The sequence below is a fragment of the Leptonychotes weddellii genome, chromosome 4, assembly GCF_054177405.1.
Source record: "Leptonychotes weddellii isolate Sample4059 chromosome 4, ASM5417740v2, whole genome shotgun sequence".
NCBI lineage: Eukaryota > Metazoa > Chordata > Mammalia > Carnivora > Phocidae > Leptonychotes > Leptonychotes weddellii.
Window position 1 is genome coordinate 113,342,214 of NC_138372.1, and position 25,640 is coordinate 113,367,853.

The window sequence follows — 25,640 nt, forward strand, 5'->3', positions numbered from 1 at the left end:
CATGGAGCACTGGCTGTTATACGAAAACAATGGATCGTGGATCACCACATCAAAAACTAATGATGTATTGTATGGTGACTCACATAACATAATAAAATTAAAAATTAATTAATTAATTAATTAAATTAAATAATTGTAGTAATTATATTATGTATATAATTTGAATACTGAATTTATTTTTGAAATGTTTAAAAATACATTTGCCAAAGTTAAAATTAAATGATATCATAACTAAGAACGTTTCCATAGGCATTCTTGGCTGGAAAATGGACTTTATTATTGTATATATGCACATGTTAATTTGAGTATGAGTATCATTGTTAAACTCACACAATATCTTTGGCCCCTAAGTTATAAACAAAAGAGATGCTATTTGATTTTCATATAAAGATATAATTCAAATGGAACTTAATTATTTTGAATTTCTGTTTAGTTTGGTTTTGTGTTATTCATAGCAGTGGTGTGGAGGGTGTTCTTTCTGTTGGTTCAGCCTGATAGTGTTGTCCTTCAGAATCTGGTCGATTTGTGGCAATGGGCTGTCTTTCTGTCCTCAGCAAGAGAGTGATGAGCAACCACAAATTGCTCTTATCCAGTTTATACAATCCTCGGTATTGCTCTGAGCTGGGAATCAAATTACAAAGAATGCCAAGACCTTCAGGAAAGGCTGGGACACAGAGTGCAGTACCAGCCCTGACACAAAATGAAACACCACCCAGATGCTAAGAGAGGTGCTCCTTAATCCCACACCACCATGGCAATCTGCTACCCCCTTTTCCAAGATGACCACTCCCAGCCTGGACTCCGCCATCCTCAGCCTTTCTCGGTCTCCATTGTTCCTGATTTCTGGGACAGGACACTGGGGAACCACCTCTTTTTTGAGCTTCCACTTTTGCCCATGAAGAAGACTTCCAAATCAAGCCATGAGGTCCTGGAAAACAACTTCAGGGAGATAATCTTAAACTAAAGAGTCAGAAATCGATGTACTTAGTTCAGCACTGAGAAGTGGACATAGTATAAACAGTAATAGCTCTATAAACAGCCACAAATCAAAAGGATAGTCACTAAGTACAAACAACCACAAATCAGAAGATGAATTCTATGTACAAACAGGGCTTATAGCTATTCTTTTGACTGTGCTGTCAATAGCTGTTTTCCAACACAAGAAAGAAGCAATATTCTTAAATGCTTCCGAGTGGAGTGTTTTACATCTTTCTATCTGAGGTCAAAAGCCTAAGGTAAGGTCAACTTTTAATATTAAGCCCATGCTTAACTGATGGTGGATCAGGGTGTCCAGCCAGTAACACACAGTGAATATCCAACATGTGCAGATTTGTAATATGTTCTTTTTGTAATATGCTCCACGTGAAACATATCTGAGCTCACAGAAGAGAAATGATCTAGTTCTCTAATTTCTCCCTTGAAGAAAGGAAACCTTTTAGGAAACGGATTATTGCCTCCAACCAACATAAAAATCCCTATAATTGTGGTAATTTAATTAATATATGCTATGTGGATAAATTATAGCAACTTATATGTACAAGCTATGAAATTTTTAATGCCTTTAACTGAAACATTTTAAAATGCTGTCAGGACTGAAATATTTTCTGAAATATAATTCAGTTAACTTTGATTGTTTATATGAGGAATGATGGGAAACTAATTGTCAACCCAGATAATGCTTTTATCTCTAAGAAAGCATAAATTCCTTATTATTAAGCAACTGCAAAATTCTTTTATGTGTTTAATGATATGGCTGTTATAAAACTAGATTGAGTAAACTGCTTGTTGTATGTTTTCTTGTGAGGTGGTTTCATTAAGAACAGTTACAGTTGGATGTGTGACAATGTGATCAGAAATGGTTCTCTTTAAAATTAATTGTAAAATGTTTGAGTAACATAGTATCAGGGAACATATTACCTATCTTAGTTAGAAGCCCCAGTTTCCAGTCTTGGATTTTTAGCAAAAATATTTTCATTATGTCTTAATTTAACTTTGCATCCTTAACTTTCTCTTTATAGCAGTATTTTTAATTGACTTTTTATTGGAGACATGAGTTCTGAAAATTTGTGAGCTGCAAGTTCAAACTGGCCTTCAAGGTTAAATGGAAAGCTCTTATTTTTTTTCTACCAAACTCCCTTTCTCATTCCTCAGAGCTGTCTTCTTAGAACATCATCATTTCGGGGCGCCTGGGTGGCTCAGTCGTTAAGCGTCTGCCTTCGGCTCAGGTCATGATCCTAGAGTCCTGGGACTGAGCCCCACATCGGGCTCCCTGCTCAGCGGGGAGCCTGCTTCTCCCTCTGCCACTCCCCCTGCTTGTGTTCCCTCTCTCGCTGTGTCTCTCTCTGTCAAATAAATAAATAAAATCTTAAAAAAAAAAAAAAGAACATCATCATTTCTTCAAGTTCCCTTTCTTGCCCATTCTTGCGCCAATAGTTTGGTGCTTACTTTTAACCTAGTGGTGTCTTTATAATGAAGGTATATATTTGAAGTGCAAGTTGAATCTTGTTTTCATTTTTTTATCCAGTATAATAATTTTTGCCTTTTGAGGGTTTAATCTACTTACACTTTAAGTGTTGATACAGTTGGTTTAATTCTATTTTCTTGCTGTTTGTTTTCCACTAGTTCCATCTGTCCTTTCTTTGATGTTGTTAATTTCTCTTTTACTGACTTCTTTTGGATTAATCAAGTATTTTTTATTATTACCCTTTTTTCTCTACTGTTAATTTTTAGTACTATTTTTTTGTGCTTTCAATGGTTGAATATGCATTTCCAAATGCATCCTTGACTTATTGGACTGTACCTTAAGTAAATACTTGTACCAATTCCTGAATGATACAAGAACCTCAAAAGAGTTTATCTTCATCTGCTTTGTTCCCCACAAACTGGAACACCTTTGAGAGTGAAAAGGTTTACGGTTACTCTTAGTAATTATGTTGCCCGAATTGGCATAAACTGGTCGGACCAGTTCCGCACAGAGGAAGACTATTTATGTAGCCCCTCTCTTCCTGGATCATGCTTCTTTAGGAACTACTGCTGTTTTGAACAAAAGCAGCTCTAGGTAATGACCAGGGAGAAGGCTCTGGGGGTCACAGATCATGGGCCCAATCCTTGATATGCCACTTTCCAACTGCATAATTTTTGGCAAATTAATTAAACTGTGCTGTCTTAGTCTTTTACCTGTAAAACAGAGGTAACAATATGATCAAATGAGATCAAACTCATATGGATGTTATGAGGATTTAAAAACAAAATGCTGGAGGGCACAAGATGCTGCCTGGCATACAGTAATTACTTAACAAAGAGTAGCAATTATTTTTTTCCATAATTTTTTTTTAAAAACACATGCTTGCCTTTGCTCCAGTTTATACTTTGCATTTGTTGAGAACCTTTGCTGATGGTTGCAATAGATTGAGAACATCGTCCCACCAAGCTTTGCAGGAATAGCCTCAGTCTGTTGCTACAGCTAATTCTTTCCAAATGCACACGGAGAATGTCTTTCTCCTGCTTGCAAGTTTTGATGGTTGGCTATCACCCAAGAATAAAGCCCAAACTTATTAGCATAGCAAAGAATTTCCCAAGTCCTTCCCTGCCACTCCCTCAATACAGTCCACATTCTAACAAATTCAACTCCTTGCTACTCCCTGTTCAATAAAATCATGCCTTAGGGCCTTTGTTCAGGCTGCCTGGAGAATGTTCACTATTCATGACTCATCTCATCTTCATTGTTCAGGTTTCTCTGGTCTTTCACAACTGAGTTAATTTTTCCCCTTTTCTGTGCTCTGATATAGCTTGGTATGTGTCGGCAGCTCTGAGAGCAGTGTAAATGAGTTAAACTAATACGTGACATCAGCGTGACAAAAAGACTCTAGAGATATCACTTGCCCAACCAGAATTATGAAGAAATGTAACAGCGGTTCTCATTCCCAGAGGGCCGTTGAAAAGGTTTGTGGGATGTTTTCTCTTACAGCAATGATTGAATGTGCAGTCACTTCTGCTATAATGCTTGTGTTGAACCTGTGAATTTGTTCCAAGGCAATTAATATATTAGGGAACAAGCTGAGCATAAGGCGAATTTTGAGTTTGCTTTTTGCAAAATTTCATCCATAGGAAGCACTAAGGTGAATGCAGAGAACTGCACCCAGATGAACCCAACTGTGTGGGGAAACACAAAATACACACGCACTGGGGGGGAGCAGAATACACCACCCCAGAATGTGCCACTTCACACATGGATTATTTTGAGCTGAAGACTAGAAGGGCCCATGAGACTAAGGAAGAGCTTTTTGCCTCCCCACTAACTGCCTAAAAGAATCAAGATAGGTGGCCTGTTACAGGAAGAGAGCTATTAGCAGAGAGAACATTTTGTCTCCAGAAAGACTTATCTGCATGACAAGGCAAACATTTATCAGACATTAGCTCTTTTCCTTTTCCTGTAAATTATCTCCCTCCCTTTTGAAGCCCCAGACCCCTATATCCTTCTCCTTAACTCAGGATGGTACATAAATCTCAATTACCTGACTGCTGGGGAGTCTCATGTTTTATTGGGGCTCATGTACATATGAAATTTGTTTTTCCCCTGCTCATCTGACTTATGTCAATTTATTTATCAGACCAGCCAAAGAACCTAAAAGGGAAGAAGAAAAAAGTTTTCCACCCCACAACACACACACACACTCTCTCTCTCTCTCTCTTTCTCCCCAAACATCTACCAGCTACCTCAGCTCACCATGTGTTATCCTATGAAGTTATGTTTTCTTATTTTTTTGTATTTGTGAAATGTCATATATAAAACAAAACAAAAACACTTGTGCAACCTAAATCTGTTTAAGAATTCTAGTTCAAAATACCAAGTAGTGCTTACAAAAGAGAAAGCACTAGAGGACCCTGATGGAAATCATCAATACTTCTAAGGATCCTTTTGGTGCTATTAGTGTCGGGTTTAGGAGTTTCCCACATCACTACAATTTCCAAAGTCTTCCACTGCCAGGTAAAGCTCTCAATGCAGACAGGAAAGCTGGAAAAAAATTTCCAGCAATGAGGTGGACATTAATTGACATGAATTGAAGACTAAGGTTATACATTGAATCAAATTTTCAATTTCGGTGAGGTTGGTATCTATTACAAGCACATGCTCCAAAAGATCTACATCTAGAAGGCAAAAAGACATGCCCCAGGAATGAAGGCTGAGAGAGATCACCAACAGGAGGACGATGAGTCATACCTGTCTGCATTTGATATTACAATTCCCCCCACTCCTCACACTTTCAGAAAACCTTTCTTTCATCACTTCACAATAATTGCAAGCTGAAGCCTTTCCAAGCCCCACTTCCCCAAGCAAACTCCAGGTCTTTGGCAAGGTAAAGTGCCATATTCACCCTAGAAGTTATATATTTACTAACGTTGAACACACATAAAATTTTGCTACCATTTTTATTAGGTTTCAATGATTTGTTCTGTTTTGTTTTTAACATGTTGCTGACAAAACATTTGAGTGTTGTGCCTCTAACTCCATTTTCCCCTGTCATAAGCCCTGTGGTTTTTTAATTGCACAGTTTTGCATGACAGGTGTTTTTAGAAGTCTGTCACATTCCTGGAGAACTGACTGTACCACTGTATCTAATGGACTGGTGCTAGGAATGCTAGTCAGTGCCATGCGTGGGAAAAACCAAGAATTTTCTTACGTTGGACATTTCTTCCCGTGTCCCTATTGGCATAAACATAGAAGAAAAGCTATAATTATCTAAGCCTAAAACCTAACTCATTTTTACATATAGACTCAAAGTGGTTTTGAACAGTTTATTCTTTCTTTTTTTTAAAGATTTTATTTATTTATTTGACAGAGAGAGACACAGCGAGAGAGGGAACACAAGCAGGGGGAGTGGGAGAGGGAGAAGCAGGCTTCCCGCTGAGCAGGGAGACCGACACCTTGGGGCTCCAGCCCAGGACCCTGGGATCGTCACCTGAGCTGAAAGCAGACGCTTAACGACTGAGCCACCCAGGCGCCCCTGAACAGTTTATTCTTAAATATATACTGAAATTTCAAGAAATGTCATTACCATACAAGTTGAAGGAGAATTGTATTTTTTTCCTAAGAATTGTTCACCATTTGGGGAAGGCAGTCCCCTGGTTACAATGCCAATTAGGATTTTTTAATCTCAAAAAGGAAAAATAAACCTACACAAAGAAGTAATCAAGGAAAACCCCCACCAGCATCGTCTGCTCTCGTGTCATTTCTGTAGTGATTCTACGTATTCATGCAAAGATCGGATCTCTTCATTACATCTTCTAGTGTAGTCATGCCTGAGCATCTGTCTATTGAAATGCATATTACAGATCAATTCCTTTAATAGATTTAGGGTATAATGTCGTATAAATCATGTCTTTTCATTTCGTTCAACGTGTTATAACGTTGTGACATCTGGGGACTTGCTGACCCTATTGACATTGCCCCTCAAAGGGTTAGCCAATCTCTAGAGGTAGTAAACAGTTTGCCTGAAGTCATGCTTTTCAAAATACAAACCAACCAATCCTGGGGCTACACCCCAATCATCTCCTTTATAGGTTCTCACACGTCAGGCCACTATCCACCTGCTCTAATCACCCCAGGGCCATTTACCACACAATGAGGGGCAGCCCCTATGCTCTGGAGTCTGGAAATCATGCAAACTAGCCAGGCCTAAATCTGCTTACCTTGCCTCACCTGTTCCTTCCTGTGGAAACTATAATAAAGACTCTGGCCCACAGTTCCCCACCTCCCACTTTCCTCTGCCTCCTGACCAACACCGGTGCTTCCCTGTGTGGCCCTCTCTTGGGAACTGTGAGGAACAAGCTTTTCAGTCACAATTGTCTCCAGATCTGTTGGCCTTACCATACCTCAAATTTTCTGTTAATATACTGTATATGAAAACAAGTCTTTATTTTAAAATATGGATGAAGTTTGGCTTTATTTCTATGCATTTCATGATCATAAAGGGGGTATAACAACTAATTGTTATAAGATGGTAACATCACACCTGATGGGGTTGTAGACTACCTTATGAAGAGTATTAGCATAGTTTTAGAAAGACTATCTCAGTTAGAGGTTGGTTAGTCGACTTTGAGGTGAAACAAATGGCACTTTTTTGTCTGTGTGTCTCAGCATGATGAGGTATTTTGACAAGTTCATGCAAAGTCTGGCTTTCTTCTATGGGATATAGGATGCATGAGAGGAGTATGATATCACTGAAGACTCAAATCAGAGCAATGACTCTCTGCCCAGGCTCCATGATTAAACTTACAACATTCCATCAATTTAGCCTCAAATATAGTGTTTCAGCAGAGAGGAAAAAAAATGATAATCAGAAATGGAAATTCTTATGTTTTGGTAAATAAAATTTTCTATATAAATTAAAAACTACAATTGTGATTTAGACTTCCAGTCCTTGAGAGTTGGGTTAGCATAAATCAGCACCCCAAATTTGATAATCCTGAGACAGTGCCAAGATCAAGCAACCAATCCTAGAAAGATTGGACAATCTTTTAGGAGAGCCCTGGATCTTCATAAATTTACCAGAAATAAATTACAACTGATACTGGAATTGTAATTCGAGTTCACATGTCTCCTCTTACTCTAAATCATTTCCTTTTGTTGATATGTTTCTGATGCTCATTATATTTGCATAGCTACTGTCTGTTCTGTTCAACAGCAGGTTCTTGAAATTGAATTATATCTTCTCTAGATTTAGAAAACATACTGTCTACCGAGTGACTGGCACATAGGGAGTGTTGAATGAATAATGTAGATAAAGCTATAAAGTTATCAATCATTACATCTTCATTACTGGGACGACAGAATAATGTACTCCAAGGCTAGATGGCTCTGAGGTCAAGACCCAGCATTGCCACCTAAAGCTCTATGTCCTTGAGTATACTCTTTAAACTTTAGTTTCAACATCTCTGTAAACTGAGAATTAACGTATCACTTATGTTATAAGGTTCATAATTATTTAAACATGTGAAGTATTTAATGCAAGGCAAGTCCCATAAGCTGCCAGTAAAATCTAATTTTCATTACCATTGTTATTTCTATTTTAATCTTTTTTTTGAGAGAGAGAGAGCGAGGTGGGGAGGGGCAGAGAAAGAAGGAGAGAGAGAATCTTAAGCAGGCCCCACGCTCAGCACAGAGCCCAATGTGGGGCTCGATCTCACGACCCTGAGATCATGACCTGAGCCCAAATCAAGAGCCAGACACTTAACTGACTGAGCCACCCAGGTGCCCCTGCTTTGATCATTTTTAACCCTTTTATTCTCCCTCTCATCAGAACTGATAAGTTGAATTGCTTTTACCTGTCATGAAAGCTGAATTACTTTCAGCCTTAATTTGGACAATGTGTAATGCAGAAAGTAAGACTCTGATCATTTGGATCTTGAATCTAGCATCTGAAATATTTAATAACTCCAAATTGCCTCACCTCCGCTCTATTTTCTCAAGTCTGATCTTTGGGGAAAATGGCTTTTGCCTGACATGAGACCATTTTAACTAAAGTAATTTTGTTCATATCATCTTGATAGTTTTGGCTAAAAGGGTTAGCCGTATGGGTAACGAAGGATAATATTACATTACGACTTGATATTAACCTAACTAAATGGGAAAATATCAGGTATGACTTTCAGAGGAAACTTAATGAATAGAAGACTCAAAGGTAAATCACTTAACTCATTTATGCATGTGTTTTCCTCTAGACTCTAGCTATTTTTTTCTCTTCATTTATTTCTTCCCTTTGGTTTTAAGCACAAAAACAATCCATGGGAACAAAAAAGTCCATAAATTCCCAATTCTAGGATTACTTAGGTAAAACAGAAGCATGCAATTTGTGTTATTACAGAAAAAATCTTAAAGACAGGGACAAGTATTTTAAAATTAACAGAAATTCACACACCAGCAACAAAATTTCAGAACTTTTAGCTTCATATATCCACTGAAAGAGCACCTGTAAACTCACAAATTTTGACTCCTGCTATTGTCTTAAATCACAGGGCCAATTTCCTTCTATTATATTCATTAAAGTTTAATGTAGGTGCAACAAAAAACGTGGAGTTCTATGACAGGATTTCCTAGTGGTGCTACAAATCAATTCCAAAAAATAATTATGTTGGAAACACAATAGTCAACACAAGCACAATCCAATATTTGCTGGCCATGTTGGCAGGTTTCCACATAGAAGTACCCTGAGAGAGTGGGGAGAGCCTTCACTGCCAAGCAATCATTGGGCATTTCAGTCCTTAGCTTTTGAATACTATGACATATTGTAGAGATGTCCCCAAGTAAAGCCGGGATGAAAAAGACCTCAAAATAGGGAAACAAGTGGAATACTCATCTCTGTAACCTCCAATCAAATCATGTAAATTTCTGATATACGGTGAGAAGAATCATGGCTCAAAACATGTTCAAAAACAAAACTCAGAATATCGCTGAGCTTTTTGGTTACTATTCTTGCAGCTGGGCATTTGTAATTTGAACCCTTTCCCTGGCCACTTAAATCATCCAGGCTCTCAGTTTTTGGTTTTGGCTGGTGGTGTCGGTGAGACTCCAGTTCAGGGGAGAAACAAACCTACCTGAGCTGTTCCTTCTGTTGTGAGACCGGGTGTCAGAAACACCAGACCTGGGTGACTTTCTTCTGTTAACTGTGGGAAGCAGCAGCTATGTTATTCCTCCAGCCATTGGGGTCCCAAACCAGTTCTCCTTCCTCTTGCGGCCTTTCAGAGTTGTCTTTTGGTTGCCTATTGCATCCTTTCTGGGGTTTATAATCTTACTAAGTCAGGAGGAGCAGAGAGAAATGAAGTATATGCCATCGTATCTGGGCTAGAAGTTCTACACTGACCAAAAGCATGCATTTTAAAATGTATGAGGGTTATACTTCAAAATCAGATGGCTTTCTGTGTGTGTGTGTGTCTGTTTTTGCACTCTATTTTATTTCACAACTATGTTTTGATTAATCAAGTTTGCCTTTGTTTTTCATCAGTGCAAGTTATGCCTCTGCTCACTGCCTTGTAAAAAAAAAACAAAAAAAATACAAGTTATAGTTTATGTATTGCTGTTGCTTGTCTATAGTCAGCTGATACGTTCTTGAACAAATCAAACTGTCAAATTGTCTCCTGGCTCATTTTCCCATTTGTAAAAATAGAGAGATTCATTGAAAATATGTCTCTGAAAATCTGTTACCAAATAAACTACTGAGGACATGAAAAATGTAAACCAGCCAATGAGGGAGATGGTTTGACAAAGATTCTCATGAGAGTTTGAACCAGAGATTTCTTCAGGTTTATCAAATCAACCAGTACTTGCTTGGAATGTTTCACCATGTGACTTTAGGCTTGGCACTTTCTCTCCCTGTTAATATTCTCTTCTGTAAGTCAACTTTTTTTTTTTTTTTTAATCTCCAAAGATTCTTCCAGTTTTCTTTGACTGTTTTTGTAAGCTCTATTCTGCACATTATGTTGGGCACAATGATTGAGACAATCCTAGAAGTGTTTGAAATACAGTTACAGTCATAAGATCTATACCTGTATAAATGTAATTACTGAGACATATTAGAATCCGAATGTTGTCCAATATGTGAATGAATGCTAGAGTATAAGTTCCATGAGGGGAAACACCGGGCTGATTTTTTTTTTTTAATTTCTAACTGAGCTGATTTTTATGCACTGTTTATTCCCAGTGTCTAGAGCAGAGACTCAATGAATATTCATTGAATTAATAATGGGCAGCAGAAGTAAGACTTTAAAAGTTAAAAATCGACATAGCATGATTTCCAGTGAATAAAAAGATATAGCTAACCAATTAGAATGGATGTGCGGCACCAGTGTGTACTGTGGGTGTGGGTGTAGATCCAGGAGAGGGAGAGACTGTCGGGTGAGGTGCCACGGGAGCCAGGCTTCAAAGATTTACATTTCAAGGGGGGGGGTTGGGGGGGCAGATATTTAACCCAGGGAATGATTTGAGTAAAAGTGCCCAGGTTCTAGAGAATAATGAGCAGAACCATCTGGTTTAATTGGAGAAATAGGATAAGCAGTTTTTAGAAGTTTAATTGGAGTCCAGATATCAGAGAGTCTAATACTTCATTTTTTTTTTTACTCTTGTTTAAATATACAGGGCTTTTTCATTGCTTCAAAAAATAATAACAATAAAACAAATATCTGAGAATATTTGTCATCTTCCTTTTCATTATTATTAGATTAACTGGTTTTACTTAATTTTTAGTTTCATTTTAAAAACCAAATGAACCATTAATTTTCAATACAAAGCCTTAAAAATGTAATGACACAGAGTATAGAAATAACTTCATGCATTATAGCAATGTTTAAATGTTCTCATATAATCAAATGAAACCTATTACTGATATTAAAAAACTGAAAGAAAAAAAGATATATCTTGACCGTATTATTCTTGGAGTCTGTGTGTTTGGTTAAATCTTTTCTATAGGGGGAAATAGAAACAACTAGGAAATTTTTCACATGGCATGGGTAATCAGGAGAGTGGGAGACTCACCTTATGCATGCATGAATAAATCATATTAAGGTTTCTGCATGTGTCTGACAGCCTTCCTTGACCCTGTCCTGATCTGGGAAGCATTGAAGAGAACAGAGTGTCAGAGCCATTATTTAGTTATACAGAAGAAAAAGCTAATAAATACTAAATCCACTACTTGCCTCTCTTCTGTCCTTGTATTTTTCCCAGCTCTATTAACCGGGACACAGACTGTCTTCTATCAGAATCTGGAAAAGTGAGAGGGATTTAATCACTGGTTAAAAAACATATATCTGAAGGAAATATTCTTATTATTACAGAGAAACAGACAAAAACACCCATTTTAAAATTTGACTTGAACTTTGAATCTCATCATATGCACTGTATATACTGGCAAAGAATGCCTGTAATAATAAATGAGGTATCAGAATGCCATTCTGGCTTAAACAAGGGACAGGAAGAGATTCTAAGACCAGACGGCACTATTGTGTTTACTCAACCCAAAAGCAAAAAGTCTTCATTCTAGGAAAACAAAGAGATAAAGGGGTGCCTCCAAACAATGAAAATGCATATGTGAAGTTAAATCTTAGAGTAACCTAAATTCCCTTCTTATAAATTGGCAAAATTTGACCCACATAACACAAAGCATTGACCTTGAGAATTGGTTTTACACCTTTAAATTGTTAATTCGTCACCTCCTAACTAATTCAACTTCTCCCTCTGAAGGAACATGGCAATTTATTGAAGGAGCACACAGAAACGTTTAGAAGCCTCCCCTTCATTAACTTTAAAAGATGCTAATCTCAATGATCTCCATAGACCAATTTATTAAAATAAAAATTAGTTTAGTACTTGGTGAGTGGAACCTCAGAGCCTAAATTAATCAGTTCAGCACCAACGTCATTGTGGTGGGCTAATTGCACTCATCTTCCCTTTTAAATCCTTCTCTTATCTCCTGTATCTTCCCAAAGCCCTTTAGCACTCTGTGATTTTTCACTATTGTTTCATTCTTTCATGCATCCTTATTATATTCACTACATAATAACTTACACGGCTATTCATGTCATTATTATTTTTTAATTTTAATAAGATTTTTATTTAACCAAATAAATCCAAAATCTTGTCATTTTAAAATGCAATCCACATAAAAATGAGTAATATATTTTATCTTGATTTAGAATGAGGGCTCAAAATCCAATTATAATTTTACATTTACAACACATCTTGATTTGAAAGTTAAATTTTATCAAATGTATTTCATCTGTATTTAGATGTTATAAGATTCACAGCTGAAAAAGAATATTCATGTACCCAAGTTGTTCCAAACATACTTTAAAATTTTTCATTAACCGAATCAAATATCAGCTTTTAAAGCTAAAATTAACACTAATTAAACTGAAGCCAAATTTTAAAATCTCATTCTTCTTATTGCTGAGTAGTATCCCATTGTATGAGGGACAACAGTGTGTTTATTGATTCATCCAGTGAAGGATATTCAATCTGTTTCCAGATTTTGGCAATTGTAGTAGTGTCGCTATAAATATTTGCATACAGGTTTGTGTGTGAGCAAAATGTTTCATTCTTCTAGGGTAAATATCCAAGAGAGGGAATCTTGGCATCCGGTTAAGTCTATGTTTAACCTCATGGAAAAGAGTCAGTTTTCCAGAGTGCTTATATTATTTTGCCTTCTCACCAACACTATAGGAGTGTTCCAGCTGCTTTGTATTCTCACCAGCCTTTGGTTTGGTGAGTAATTTTATTTATTTACTTATTTATTTTTTAAAGATTTTATTTATTTGTTTGAGACGGAGAAAGAGAGCACGGGTCGGGGAGGAGGAGAGGGGTAGAGGGAGAGGGAGAAGCAGATTCCCCACTGAGCGGGGACCCACCCCTCCCCCGCCCCCCCCACGGAGCTTGATCCCATGACCCCAGGATCATAAACTGAGCTGAGGCAGACGCTTAACCCACTGAGCCACCCAGGCGCCCATATTTATTTATTTCTAAGGACTTATTTATTTTAGAGAGAGAGCACAAGCAGGAGGGGCAGAGGGAGAGGGGGAGAGAATCTGAAGCAGACTCCGGGCTGAGTGTGGGGCCCCATTCGGGGCTCAGTCTCACGACCCTGAGATTATCACCGGAGCTAAAACCGGGAGTCGGATGTTTAACCAACTGCGCCACCCAGGCCCGCTGGTGAGTAACGTTGATTTGGGCCACTCTAATGTGTGTGCTGTGGTGCATTTCCCCTATGGCTAGTGACATTCAACATCACTTTATGTGTTGAATTGCCTCCCATATATCTTCTTTGGAGAAGTATCTGTTCAAGGATCTACTCGGGTTTCAGAATTGATTACCTGCATCCTGTGGGAAATAACTTTATTAACAGAGTACAGTGCTTTTGTAGAGGTCCCTTTGCCTTTGGGCCTACAGACTATTAATTTCCAAAGGTATTCAGGTCAGCACCTTTACCCCATTTTGCTTGTTTCATACCTTTCATTCCCCCCAGTGAGGTTGTGTCATACATTTGCACAACTGTTAAACTGAGGCTTATTAAACATTTTAAGAGTTTCTTTGAGCAAAATCAATTGGAATTGGGTCGTGCCGAACCGGAAGTGGTTGGAAGTGCTCCACCAACAGGAGCCAGGGGAAAGACTTGTCTAGACATGAGGCTGAAGCAAAGCAAGGAAATGATTTGATTGACTGTTGCTGATGCAGTTGCCTTCTTTGGGAAAGCCTAGTTGGCTGTTTGTGATTGGTTGTCCTTAGGTTTTGATTCCTTAACCTTGAGGCATTTCAGGCTTCGATTTTGGTTTGCTTACATGGGCTGCTAAGGCATTAAAGCCACCTCAGTCTAATGGCCTCCTTGTTTGATTCATTTAACAATTCAGTCAGATTGTTTGTCAGCATCTGCATTTCATTCTGAGATCTCTGAACTGTCTAAATTATTTTCTAAAATCTGCATAAGTTAAGGTTTGTTCTTTGGGATGTAAAGTTCTAATAGGTTTTGACAAACCCATAGTATCATATGCCCAGCATTATATATCATAAAGAATAGCTTCACTGCCTTAAATAAATCTTCTGTGCTTCACTAATTCAACCCTCCCCATCCCCAATCCAAACCCAACCCCTCAGGTGTTTACTGTCTCTATAGTTTTGACTTTTCCAGAATATCATATAATTGGGACCATAAAGTATGTAACTTTTTTAGACTGGCTTTTTCACTGAGCAATATGTATTTAAGATTCATCCAAGTCTTGGGCGCCTGGGTGGTTCAGTCGGTTGAGCGACTGCCTTCCACTCAGGTCATGACCCTGGAGTCCCGGAATCGAGTCCCGCATCAGGCTCCCTGCTCGGTGGGGAGTCTGCTTCTCCCTCTGACCCTCCCCCCTCTCATGTGCTCTCTCTCATTCTCTCTCTCTCAAATAAATAAATAAAATCTTTAAAAAAAAAAAAAGATTCATCCAAGTCTTTTCATGCTTGATAGCAGATTGCTTTTTATCATTAAATAGTATTCCATTGAATGGACTGAAGAACATTTTAATTCTAGTTTTTGGAAATTATGAATAAAGATGCTATAAACATTTGGACAAAGGTTTTTTGTGGACATAAATCTTCAAATCAGTTGGGTACATACTTAGGGGTACAATTGTTGGATCATATGGTAAAACTATGTTTAGCTTTGAAAGAAACTGCCAAATGGTCTTCCAAGTGGCTGCATCATTTTGCATTCTCAGCAGAAATTAATAAGAGCTCCTATTGCTCTGCATCCTTGCCAGAAATTGGTATTGTCAGTTTTTTGGATTTTAGGTTGGAGCCCTACTCTAATGTGACTGTCATCTTTCTAAGAAGAGGAAGAGACACTAGGGATACATGCATACAGAGAGACAACCACAGGAAGTCACAGTGTGGAGACAACCATCTGCTACCCAAAGAGAGGCTTCAGGAGAATCCAAACCTACCAATACCTGTTCTGGGACTCCCAGCTTCCAGCACTGTGAGAAAATAAATTTCTGTCATTTAAGCCCCCCAGTCTGTGGTATTTTGCTTTGGCTACCCTAGCAAACTAATCCACTAGATTCTGTAGGTTTTCTCCTATGTTTTCTTCTAGAAGTTTCATATTTTTAAATTGATATTTAGGTCTATAATCCATTTTGAATAAGTTTCCAAGACAGGTATAAGGTCTGTGTCAGGTTCATTTTTAATTTTTTTTTCTTTTTGCATATGGATGTGGAATTGTACCGGTATCAATTATGAAAAGACTATTCTTTTTCCATTGAATTGTTCTTGCACCTTTGTCAGAGATCAATTGACTATTTTTGTGTGGGGGTTGTTATTATTTTAATATTTAAATGAGTGAATTTGAATTAAAAGTTGAAACCAAATATCTGAAAATATGGTAATGATCTACTGAGCTCAATATTAACTACCAGGCTATAAACTGATCTGTGTAACTTATTGAATCACCTATCTCACCTTGAATTCTCTCTCTCTTTTTTTTTTTTTTTGTAGATGAGGTCAGATGGAGCTATTCCTTACAAGAGAATATTTTAATTGAATACCAATTATTTAGATTGACATTTGGGGGAATCCAGCTTCAGGTCAAAATTTTATATGAGATCTTTCAGGTCCCACGATAGGCTACTGCAAAGTCCTTCCCTGTGGGACTTGATGGGGGAAAGCTGCCCTCCCCACACCCAGCTCAGCGATGCACAGTCAGTCTCAAGGGGGTTGCCGTCAAGGACACGGCCATGGTTAACCACCCCCAATCCTGCCTCCGGTTCACCAGTACAAAACTTCAGCATGTTATAGTTGTTTTGATCACCTTTTATCATTTTTTCCTGTTTCTTTGATTCTCCAGATTCCATCTGGCTAGGTAAACATTCTCATGGTTTTAAATATTCATTTTCTTCACATCTGGGGTGAGAAAATTCATAAAAATTCTCAGGAAATTAGTGGCACACTTATTTTCAGAGAAGTATTTCATTTGAGTGTTGTGAAACTTACACTCGATACATTTAAAGTGAAGATAGATTCATTTATAATTTGTCTTGCATTTAATTCCAGGATGGCTGAAGTCGCTGCTTAATGCAGTCTTACTACATCTGTAAAAGCATTTGTTTTTTTATCATGTCACATTTCTTATAGCGATGAGATATTGCATCTTCACAAACCTCAAAAAATTCTATAGAATTTTAAGCTAAATTTACTCAGAGAATATTTTTTCCTAATGCTTCATCAGATTCACACAACAGCTGCTGGGTTCTCCTGCAAACCGTTTAGTAACACAAAGATCTGGAAAAAGTACTGTTCAGGGCTCACTCTATATGCCAGGCCTGGGGTTTGTCACTTATAATTGGAAGATAAGCTTCCACAGATTATTTTATAAGTAGTGATTCCATCTCTATTATTGTGTAAAATTTATAATACCTAAAAAGCTGTTCTAAATATTTATCCAGCTGACACCCTGCACACATGAATACACAGTATTTCTAAATGGAAACATATTGCAAATTCACTACAGAAACAACCATCTCTCTCGTATTAAATTTCACAGCAAAAATCATAGTAGATAAAAGGAGAACAGACTCTGGGCTACCTGTAATGCATACATTTGAGTTTACAGGATGAGGCACTCTAAGTTATCATAACTTAGAATTTTAAATACTTGAATATAAAATAGCTTTAGTTAATACTCTCCTAAAATACTGATAATGACACACATATATGTACACACATGAACACACACATGTGTGTATGTATTTTTTTAACTAAAAGCTATTCCAAAATAAAAGTATAAGTTCTCATCTGGGGCAATCTGATTCTTACAAGAGAGTACCGAATGTGATTGGTGTGGACCTCTTTGGTCAATGGTGGAGATGCTGTTAGTTGGTAAGATGGTTTCATAAAATCATCTGAGTCCCTGACTACATAGAATTCACAAACTAGTAAGGGAGACATATAAACAAAGTTACGAAAACAGAAATCAGTAAGTATTTCAATAGAGGTAGATGCAATGCTTCTGTTAAGCATAAAAAGGGTGAAGAAGTCAGACTGGGTATGTCTGGAGAAGTCAGAAAGATCTGTTTGACAGAATATAAATAGTTTTGGATGGCTATAACAGAATACATGTGACAAAGAAGCCTCTCTTACTGGGGATGAAATAAAGTCTCAATGAAAATAAAGGGTGATTGAAATATGATGCCATCATCCAGCACTTAAACCAAACTTTTAAGATTTGAGGGAGTTCTGCTTGTCTTTTTTTTAAATATTTAAACTGAAATATTTAATTCAGTCAATAGGCAAGTGTTCACTGAGAAAAGCACGAGAGTATAAATAAAGCATATGCATTATATTTGAAGAAGGAATTGTATTAAAGATCTATGTCTATATGATTGACAACCACTCAATTGAAAGATTTTTGGTATGAAAATGATTTCTAAGATATTTGACCATATAACTGACCAGCCCCAAAGAAAAAACATGTGAATATGCACATTTGAGGGTCCACCATCAAAATAATGAAAACATCTTGGCAAAGTTAGCTTTAGGGAAAGTCTGCCACTCACTAAGTACAGCCACCAGTGTGGATCTTGTAATCTGCCTTTCGGTGTGTTACTATTAAGAAAGAAAGTGCAACCAAGGATTCCTTAAGAACAGTTTTAATGTGAAAGAAAGGGACCCAAATGAATAATAGGACATCTTCAGGAGAAAAGAGAGAATGTAGAAAACTTCAAAAATAAATTACTGGGGGGGGGCGCGCCTGGATGGCTCAGTCATTAGGCGTCTGCCTTCGGCTCAGGTCATGGTCTCAGGGTCCTGGGATCGAGTCCCACATCGGGCTCCCTGCTCAGCGGGAAGCCTGCTTCTCCCTCTCCCACTCCCCCTGCTTGTGTTCCCTCTCTCGCTGTCTCTCTCTCTGTCAAATAAATAAAAAATCTTTAATAAATAAATAAATAAATAAATTACTGGGGGCACCACTTCTTTTCCACTGACAAAATATGACAAACAACTACCTCGCTAACTAATGAGTGAATAAAAGCAGGCAGATTTGGGAGAGAAGATGGCATTTGGAAGAAGGGACCCTCCTTTTCAAAATGGTTTTAACCTAAGAGCAGCCCGAAGTTGGCACCACTTTGAGTGGCTAAGATCATGAGAGAAAACATATACTTTTCCTGTCCTGAAGAAATGAGAACAGAGCTACCAGACACACTAGGGAGTCTTGGAGGAAATCCTGAAAACGTGAGAGAAAGGGAGGGAAATCCTCTAATTCTGTGTTTAAGCTTTGAAAAGCTTTGTTTGATCCCTGGTCGAACCTTATCCATGCATATGTATAACAGACTCCAAGCAGCAGAGTTTAGTAGGAGACCAACCAAGTTAATCAAAACAAAATTAAACCATTTTGAAGGAAGAACTCAGAGTCTCTAAATTATAGAATTCATGATGTGAGGCTACAGTACTGAATTACTCAGCAAAGAAGAATAGAAAAATGTTACCCACTCTCAAAAGAAGAGAGGACAAGGAAAGACTGAGTCCCAAAAATGACCCAGATGTTGGAAACAGCGGGCAGGATTTAAAAATGAATTTTACAACTATGCTGAATAAAGTAAAGGAAAATGCACTCATAACAGATGAACAAATAGAAATTCTCAGCAGAGAAATAAGTTTAAATGAAAATTCTAGAATATGAAGTATAATATTTGAAGTTAAAATTCAGTGAATGGATTTGGCAAAATGGAGGTGGCAGAAGAAAAGGCAAGTAACCTTGAAGACAAATCAGTAGAATTTGTCTAATCTGAAGAAGTAGGAGAAAAAGGGGGAAAAAGGATGAGCACCTCAGGAACTTGTGAGACAATATGAAAAATGTCTAATATATAAGTGTAATTGAGTCCCAGAAGGAAAACAGAGAAAGCACAGGAGAGAAAAAAATATGTGAAAAATAATGGTTGTGCATGGCGCCTGGATGGCTTAGTCGGATAAGCATCCAACTCTTGATTTTGGCCCAGGTTATGATCTCAGGGTGGTGAGATCACAGTTGCTCTCCGTACTCAGTGGGGAGTCTGCTTCTCTCCCCCTCCTTCTGCCCCCCCAACTCACATTCTCTCTCTGTAAAATAAATAAATCTTTTTAAAAATACATATTTAAAAAAAAATAAAATAATGGTGGTGACTTCCACTTCTGGCCAATACAGAGTAACATGGGCCAGATTTACCCTCCTATGTGAAACAACAACAAAAAAATAAACAAGATACATGAAACAACAGTTTTCAAGACACTGGACATCAGACAGTAAAGGACAATGATGCCTAGAGATGGGAAATAAGGTTAGTACTACGACTGCTCCAGCTTACTGCCTTAAGAGAGTTTCCAGGTTACACTGAATGGAAAACGAACCCAGTTGTGCCGTCTCCCTGAGTTGATGAGACAGAGCTGAGAGTCTGAGGAAGACAAAAGAGTTAGCGTTTGTAAGACAGAATATTAAAGAGGGAAGAGTTACAGAGAGAGATTCCTGGAGATTGCAGAGGGTCCTCTTTAGGGTGAGCAGAGAACTGATAGGTGCATGTATGAGGCAAGGAGACCATGTGAGGCCATAGAGAGAATGATCAGAAAGGATTTGGAGGGAACAGTGCCTGGTACTCACACAGAGCTAGGAATAGTGCCTGTCATTACCATTCTGAGTTATATTCTGAAAAGGAAAAGGATGTTGCTGCGAGAAATTAAGAAAGACCTAAACACATGGAAAGATACACTGTTCATGGTCAGAAGACTCCATACTGTTAAGATGTCAGTTCTCCCTGAATTCACTCACAGATTCAATACGATCCCAATCAAAACCCCAGCAGATTATTTTGCATAAGTTGACACATTGACTCTCAAATCCATATGGAATGTAAGTACCTAAAACAGCAAAAATAAATTTGAAAAAGAATACAGTTGGAGGACTAATGCCTTCTGATTTCATACTTATTATAAAGCTACAGTAATCAAGACAGTGTGATACCGGCATAGAGAGAAAAAGATCAAATGCCAAGAGAATCAGTTCATCAGGAAGACATAGTATTCATAAATGTTTTCTCTCATAACAGCTTCAAAATTCATGAGATAATGACAGAATCAAAGGGAGAAATAAACAATTCTATAATCATAATGAAGATTTTTTAACACTATTTTTCAGCAATTGATAGAACTAAAGAAATTCAGTAAAGATGTAGATGTATCTGGGGTGGCTGGGTGGCTCAGTCTGTTAAGGAGCCAACTTTTGATTTAGACTCAGGACATGATCTCAGGGTCCTGGGACAGACCCCCAAGTCCGGTTTCACGCTCAGCTCAGAGTCTGCTTCAGCATTCTCTCTCCCTCTCCTCCTGTCCCTCCCCCTGCCTCTAAAATAAATAAGTAAATATGTTTTTTTTTAAAAAAAGATATAGATGGATATGAACAAACTATCAACATCTTGACCTAAATGATATTTATAGAACACTACACTCAATAACTAGTTGCATAATACATACGCTTTTCAAGTGTACCCGATATGTTCACTGAGATAGATAATATGTTGGATCTTCCAACAAGTCTTAAATATATTTAAAAGGATTGAAAGAATACAAGATATGTTATCTGAACATAACAGATTTAAATTGGAAATCAATAACAACGTAACATCTCGGAAAATCACTGAAATTATAGAAAACCTTTCTCATTTCTTTAGTGAAGAAATCACCAAAGAAATTACAAAATATTTTGAACTGAATAATAATGAAGAAGAAAACCATAAAGCTTTTAAAGGGAAACATAGGATAGTATCTTTGTGATCTGTGAAAAGCAAAGTTCTGAAATGTAAAGCAATCATCATAATAGAAAAAATTGATTAGTTCAACGTGTCAATTAAAAACTACTTAACAAAAGACATTATTAATAAACTGAAGAGTTGGGGCACCTGGGTGGCTCAGCTGGTTAAGTGTCCCACTCTTGGTTTCGGCTCAGGTCATGATCTCAGGGTCGTGAGATTGAGCCCATGGCAGGCTCTGTGCTCAGCATTGAATCTGCTTAAGATTCTTTCAACCTTCCTCTCCCTCCCTCTCTGCTCCTCTCCCTTTTTTCCTCCCCCTGCTTGTGCCCTCTCTCTAAAATAAATAAATAAATAAATAAATAAATAAATAAATAAATAAAATCTTTAAAAATAAATAAATAAAAATAAGCTGAAGAGGCATGCCACAGATTTGAAGAAAATATGTATTGTAAAACATGTATCTGACAAAGGACTGGGATGCAAGGTTTATAAAGAACTCCCACAATTGAATAATAAAAACAAAATAGTTGAATTGAATAGACACATCAACAGGCATATGAAAATGTGGCCAATATTGTTAGTCATCTGGGTAATGCACGTTAAGACTACATAGACATACCACTACATATACATCAGAAAAATAAAATTAGAAAGATTATCAATACCAAATTTCGGTAAGGATGTACAGCCACTGGAAATCTCATAAATTGTTGTTGGGAATGTCAAATGTGACAAGTATTATGGCAAAAGATCTAGCATTTCCTTGTAAAACTAAATATACATTAACCGATGGTCCAATAATTCCATCTCTAGGTATTTATTTAGGAGAAATAAAAGCACATATGCACATAAAAAGACTTATACAAAAATATTCAAATCAGCTTTATTCATAATAGTCCAAAGTGAAAAGTATCCCAGATATCCTAAAATAGGAGAATGGATAAACAAGGTAGAGCATATTCATATAATGGAATATTACTCAGCAATAAAAAGAATCAACATTGTCAAGGAAGAGTATGATTAAATCTCAAAAACATTATGTTGAGCAAAAGAAGCCAGACAAAAATTGTACATACTCTATTATTTAATTTTTATGAAGTTTTAAAACAGTCAAAATCAGTCAATGATGGAAGAAAATTTGAACAGTGGTTTCAGGGTGGGATTAGTATCAGTAATTAGAAAGGGCATGAAAGATCTTTCTGGGATGATAGTGATGTTCTATAATGACAGGCTTTGGGTTATACAAGTATTTGTACTTTTCAGAACTCAGAAAAATTTGTGAATTACATTGTATGTAAATTTTATATCAAAAGAAAAAAAAACAAATATTGAACTCTAGTTAATGACAGGAAGGCTGAAGTACCTAGGGGGACATACATTTGTCTGCAAGTTATTTTAAAATACATAAAACATGCAATGTATCAATGTAGGAATAAATATCTGAAAAAGCAAGTATAGTAAAATGTTGATGCTAGAATCTAGGTGATGGGTATATTGGCATTCATTCTAAAATTCTTTCAGTTTTGCTTTGTTCCAATATTTTGCTAATAAATTTTTTGAAAAAGTTCTATACCCAACATCTTGAGAGAGAAGAGAAAACATAGCATTGGGGTGCACGGGCCTGCTGGGCTGGAACTGGAAGGGTCTGTGTTGGCAGGAAAGTTAGGGATCTTGGAAGAACTGCCAGCAGGTCTGATGTTCAAGAAACCACTGACCAACTCTTGGATGTGAACATTCATGACAGGAAGTAGTCTCACAAGTAAGTCTGAGCACCTCCAGGTCATGAGTGGAGCCACACTACTTACTGGTTTTGTGCAGACAGCTGCAGATTAAGTGAGAGAGAAACTGATCATCGTGCAAACTGCAGAAATGAAGTGAGATGTGTTTTGGCATTTTGGTGGAAAGCCTGGCTCAGGTCTATTGTCTGAAATCAGTTGATAGCTTATTTGTGGTTGTTCAGGAGTTTGAAGATTACCAGTTCAAAGAAACAGAAGTTCTAAAGGATTTTGAAGAATTGCCTGGAAATTCCCATGCTCAGACCCTTAAAAGATATGAAAAATTAAAGCCAGTTTCAAGGAAAAAATTACAAAAGGATAATAAGAATTCGAGTAAAGGTAAAATTGGTAATGAATGAGGAGACAAAACAGAAGACAAAGATGTTAAAAGAGTTTGCTAACACTGGCTTAGATTCACATGTCTTCGACTCTGATGAAAATCCAGCTATTGAAGAGATACCAACATTAGTAGATTCTGACTTGGCATCTTGCAAAGATGAGACTTATGAAAGTTCAAAAGGGGAAACTAATCATCAAGTGTTAAAGTTTAGAGTCGTATGCAGAAAGGAGAGAAACAGTGCTGTACCTCAAATCAGGCTGCAAGAAATTCTAGGGGTGCTGTTCAGGATTAATTTAAGTGGAAAGTTGACATGACCAATTTTGATATGGAAACTCTTTCGAAAATCCATGATAATCAAATCATTGCAAGCATTGCATTGACAGAAGAGAGTCTCCACCAAAGAAACATCTCACATTTTGGACCTACAACTCAGATCTGCTCTCACCTACGGGGTGCTCAGGCTCTGTGTTCCTCAAACTACTGATAGGATAGTTGATGGGATGTATGGAACAGGGGCAATACCAAGAGAGGGGGTTACAGAAGCTGGTGATAATAATAGATTGGCTGTTAATAGGGAGGGTGGCACGTCATATCTCTTCGTGATTGACCAAGAGCCAAATTAAAGAAGGCAAACCATCCTGGGGATTGTCCGTAGATGCTGTTCAGTGGGATATCTATCTCTAATTCACCACTGAGACCTGGCTCTGTTGATATTACTGTAACAGATATGCCATTTGGAAAAATGATGGCCTCCCAGAAGAGAAACTGTAACCTTTATCCAGCTTGCTTACAGAGATGAACTGTATCTGTGGACCTGAGATGGGCCAGGCTCTACTGCTTACCGAGACCGGAAATGCTCTACCAGGGCATTATCTTTAATGAGACACATCTGGCAAAAGGCATCTACTCTCTGGGCAACATAGAGGGTCTTCCTGCAGCAGTTTGTGTTCTGAAACATCCATTCCAAGCTGTTGATTATCCTTCAGAAGATGGAGAAAGAGGAACTCTCTGGTAATGCAAAGAATGCAGTATTGGTACTTCCCAACACTGGAAATGTCAGCACGAAGAACTGAGAAAACTAGCATTAACCAAAGTGCAGTTTGCACTATTTAAACTGGCCTAAGGCTCTTTACCCTGGTTAGCAAAAGATATGAACGTTACATGATGGGATTGAAAAATATCGTATGAGGAAGCAGAGCTTTTCTTTAGATCTGTTCTGAAGAGGTAGCTGGGCATTTAGTATTTTCCTTAAAATGCTTCAAAAATGCCCAGAGAAAAGCCTACTGAAATGCTCTGGGATTTGGGTTTAGAACAGTTTGTTTTCAGGTTTTAGAACAGTTCCTGTTTTCCACTGTGGCAGGTAGAAATTTCCCCTGGCCTAAAGGGAAGGCAGAGGACATGAGAGCATCTGAGGCCATGTCCCATTGCCTGGGGAGCTTCACTGTTTAGCTGCTCAATATTTCATTACCTCATCCTTAAAAACCAAAGTCCAGGACAAGGTGAAATCTCACGAGACCTATAGGAAAGTTTGCCATCTGCCTTGAAAATGAAAAGAGGCATCTGTTATTCAGATTAGTACACAGAACTGAAATAGAGGACTGAATTCATTAAAGGAACTGCAAAGATCGTTTACGATTAGTATAGAACATGTCTATGTATAAACAGTAGCAAATACACTGATAAACGGAGCATGGGAGCAATAAGCTTTTTGATTAAAAGCAAATTCATTTTTCTTTCAGTAATGAAAAAAAGAAAGAAAATAACATTAAAAATTTTTTTAAAAGATGCTCTAAACAAGGAGTATTGAGAGAGCAACAATCTCTTAAATAGTAGATCCTATCTCCTACATATGCACAAAATCAACAGGAGGATGGGAAGTATAGGTTGAGGCAATCTCCCCAAAAGACAAAAAGATGGAGAAATAGAAGAACAAAGATAAGAAAATTAGAGAATTAGGCAACATTAACTAAGTGGTATTCCAGGCAGTGAGAATTGAAAACATGTGACAAGGGAAATTATCAAAGAAGAAGGAGGAGGAGGAGAGGAGGAGGTAGGGGGAGGAGGAGGAGAAGATAATAGAAAAATATTTCCAACAACCGGTTGAAAAGAATGTGCTTTCCTCAACTGAACAGCTAAGTGCCCAGCACAGTAAATAAGGAAAAAAAAAAAAACCACTACCAAGAAATTTCAGAATACTAGGGATAAAGATATGATTTGGAAAACTTCCAAGCATAGTG

At 37.5% G+C, this 25,640-nt stretch overlaps 1 pseudogene; it reads left to right on the forward strand.

Moving 5' to 3' along the window:
* The first annotated feature begins 751 nt into the window (after nt 1–751).
* LOC102732866 (tRNA (guanine(6)-N(2))-methyltransferase THUMP3 pseudogene) lies at nt 752–25,414 on the forward strand (annotated as a pseudogene).
* Nucleotides 25,415–25,640: the final 226 nt, after the last annotated feature.